Genomic DNA, 4126 nt, shown 5'->3' with positions numbered 1-4126 from the left:
TTTAAACCTGCAGTTTGGTTAATTAAAAAAGAGTAGAAATTAGCAAAGACCCGAAGCTGTTGAGTGTTTATTTCGTGCTCTGGAAATACAGTGTTCTTTAGGGGAGGGTAGATTGGCTGGTGTTTCTCATCACAGGACCTGCTCGCACCTCGAGGGGTAGTTTTTACAGGAGAGGAAGGCTGAATGAAAGCTTTCTCGGGATGTTTTGTTACTTGTTCTGGGTGTCTAGGCAAAGTAACGGCACCTAGTAGTGTACATGATTTTTAAAATTTGGTACAGGCATTAATCTCTTACAGCAAACATAAGTTGGGGGCTATGTCTACGGAGGGAAATACTTCAAAGTGTCAAAGTGGGTTTAAATGAATTCAGTGAAACCCAGTTTAGACTTTTAAAAGGAGTGCTTATTAAGAGAACCTAGACTCTCTTGGCGACTGGAGGACAATGATAGACTCTACCATAGAAACAGGATATAGAACTCTGAGGTCTGTTGCTGTCAACCCTGGATTTTAGGTAACTAGAAAATAAGAATGACAAAATCATAATCCTTTCCTCTTCATGCCTAAAAATGGGGGAAATGGCAGCTGGTGAAACTGGTAAGCCTATTGCCCTGTGCTGAGTGCTAGCTAGGGGTGGGGGTGGGGGTCAGTGGTCAACAGTATTAGCCCAGTGTTCCCCTAGGAATCCCATGGGTGCTAAGGACTTGTCCAACCAGGTTGCATGAAGCAGGGAAAGAGAAGGGTGGGGTTGTGGGTGTGAGGCCATTACCTCTGCAGCAGAGGCTACCCACTAGGATTTGACCCCGAATCTCTGGCCTCTGGAGGATGCAGGAAGTTCCAGAGTGGTCTGCTACGTGAAGACTACTTAAACCCTACTTGGGGAGCCTGGGTGGCTCAGTCAGTTAAGCGTCCGACTTCGGCTGAGGTCATAATCTCATGGTTCGTGGGTTCGAGCCTTGCATCGGGCTCTGTGCTGACAGCTCAGAGCCTGGAGCCTGCTTCGGATTCTGTGTCTCTCCCTCTCTCTGCCCCTCCCCTACTCATGCTCTGTTTCTCTCTGTCTCAGTAATAAACATTTTTTTAAATAATAAAAAACCAACCCCCCCCCCACTTTTGTTAAAGATTTCAAATGCAAAGAAATTGAAGACAACTCTCTGAAAGGTTCTGAAGACATAAGGTCTTGGACAAGACAGGCACACTAGTGAAACTCTGGAAGATTCCCCTTTATCTTCTTTTTAAAAATTATTTTTATTCTAGACAGTGCAAGCTGGAGAGAGGGGCAGAGGGAGAGAGAGAATCTTAAGCAGGCTCTATGCTCAGCACGGAGCCTGACACAGGGCTCGATCCCACGACCCCGAGATCATGACTTGAGATCATATCAAAGAGTCTGACACTCAACTGACTGAGCCACCCAGGCACCCCCGCCCCCTTTATCTTCTGTGGCATCTAAGCAGTAGTCCTTTTTCTAGGCAGTTTCTGCATTTCATGTTCTGCATTCAGGAGGAGATCAAAGTGTAGAAAACTATTGTGTATCAGTTATCTATTCCTTTGTAACAAATCACCCCAAAACTTAGCTTAAAACAACACATACTATCTCACCATTTCTGACGGTCAGGGACCTGGGAGTGGCTTAGCTTCGTGCTTCTGGCTCGGGGTCTCTCAGCTGTCAGCTGGGGCTGCGGTCTCTGGACTTGCCTTGGGCTGGAGGATCCATTTCCAAGTTCACTCACACAGTTGTTTGCAGGTTTCATTCAGTTCCTTGGCATAAGGGCCACAGGGCTGCTCATGACATGGCTGCTCACGACAGGGCTGCCCTCCACGTACCCCAAGAGAGAGAAAGCCCAAGATAGCCGTAGTCTTCTGTAACATAATCTGGGAAGTGACACACAGTCACTTCAGCTGTGTCCTATTGGCCCATCTCTGGTACATTGTGGGAGGAAAATACAAGTGTGGGAATACCAGGAGACAGGGATCTTGGGGGCCATCTTGGAGGCTAGCTACCACGTATGGTTCTGAAATAAAACTTCTCATGCCTTTCTGAAACTCAGTGGAAGGTAATAAAGCATGTTAGGTCATCACCCATCTTCCCCCAAAGATGTCACAAAATGCTCAGTTTACAGTTTTGTGGTCGTAACTCACATGCACATATCAGAGAGCATGGGTTTCAGAGGTAGGAAGGAAGTCTCTGGAATATAGTATTATAGTATCTTAGATAGTTCAGACTATAATGGAATAATAAAAACCAGTTCTTAAAGTTTTGAAGTGAGTCATAACCTTGTACCAAGATTTTTATTAAAACTTTAAAGGAATTTTCCCCTTCACTACTACCTGAGTAGGAATTCATTATTTTTAGATCTGTCTTACAACAATGTATTTTGTAATTTGAGTATATTTCAATAAAAGGCAGGTAGGTTACTAATTAACCTGGTAAGGGAAACATAGGTAATAATCTCTACTGATAATTTCCTATCATTTTACAGCATTTATAATTTAGAGGGCAAAATGATTAGAGAAAAAATCCAAAAGATTGCAATGCCTCCTACTCTAAAGCAATGCTCCACTTATAGGGTCTAATTTGTAGTATGCCCACCTAAGAGGTCTAACCCTCTGTTGCCTAGGATGTTCATGTTTAAAGCCATATAAGTGATTGATACTTGAATTAAAATGAGCATTTCAGGGCACCTGGGTGGCTCAGTCGGTTGAGTGTCCAACTCTTGATCTCAGCTCAGATCTTGATCTCAGGGTTGTGAGTTCAAACCCCACATTGGGCTCCAGGCTGGGCATGAAGCCTACTTAAAAAAACTTTTTTAAAACAAAATTTTTAATCATTAGGGTAACAATCATTTCATAAACCTTCCCTAACTCAAACGATCCTTTCTGGCCCTGGCAATTTAACCTGTCTACAGATCTCTTCCACTACTTTATGAAGCCAATAACATTTTCTGAATTGGCAGAGCTATTTTTCCAGAAGTTTTTGTTACTGACACACAGGTTATTTCCCAGAATTCGGGTTTTATACTGAGTTTCATAAGTAATGTCTTTCCCCTTAGGTCCTCCGAGTTCTCTGGCAAAGCACGAGCTAAAATCCAAAGAACTACCTTACCTTTGCAACCATAATGCTGAAACTATTTCTCTCCTCTGATTCTTTCCACATATTGTGTCTCAGGGAGAGGCTGAGAGAGTAAATCATTTTGCTGGATGAAAACCAGGCACTCCGAGACGAAACAGCCCAGTGTGGAAAGGAGAGCATTTCCTGGGCTTTTCTGGACCCTGATGCCTCACAGGTGCCCCCAGAGGTGGAGCTGGCCCCCACAAAAATGGAGGCTACAACACATCCCGGGAAATGTGATACATAAGTCATGGCAGTTTGAATTAATGTTGTTCATGCCTCTTTATTATCTTGAAACGAAAAACTGTAATTAAAAACCTCCAAAATACCAGGAGCGCATGTTTGTTCTAAAAATTTCATGCGGGGGTATGTGAAGAACAGGAAAGCCGGATTTCCTCTAACCACCCCACTCAACCCCAATTCCTTTCACAGAGCTAAAACAGCAAAAGAGCTTGGCAAAAATACACAACTTCCAAGACCTTTTATTGAAAGATACAAATAGTTTAACAGCAGGCCACGCATTGTTAAACATTCTGCTTTTCAATTGAGTAGGTGTTTGAGAGCATTCCATATTACTGCATTGCAGCGTTAGTTTATACTTCTTAGCAAACTGCATAATGCTCGGTGGCATGGATGTGCATGGGATTTAACCCGTCATCTCGATGGATGGCTGCCGATTCGACTGCAAGCGCCCTTTTGGGCACACCCTGTGCTGTGTGCACAGATCCGGAGAGAGGCCTACAGGTTGATGTCCCTGTACACGCCACATTTGCTTTAAAGCTCTCTCTGGGCGTGTCTCCTTTCTTCAATTTCAGTGTAATTAAATGTTGTCAGTATAATGTTTTTCTGAACAGTATCTTCAATTTATCAGAGCAGATGATAAATCCAGAGAGGGCAGCATGTATACCATCGTCCACACCCTAGGAATCCTCACATTTGCATCGATTCCAGGGCCTGGCTGGTGGCTGACACATGATAAATGTTGGAGAGAGAAGGAAAAGCTAACTAGAAAAAAGGGACA

Source organism: Crocuta crocuta, unplaced genomic scaffold, assembly GCF_008692635.1.
Source record: "Crocuta crocuta isolate KB4526 unplaced genomic scaffold, BGI_CrCroc_1.0 scaffold49, whole genome shotgun sequence".
Lineage (NCBI taxonomy): Eukaryota > Metazoa > Chordata > Mammalia > Carnivora > Hyaenidae > Crocuta > Crocuta crocuta.
Note: the sequence above shows the minus strand (reverse complement) of the source record.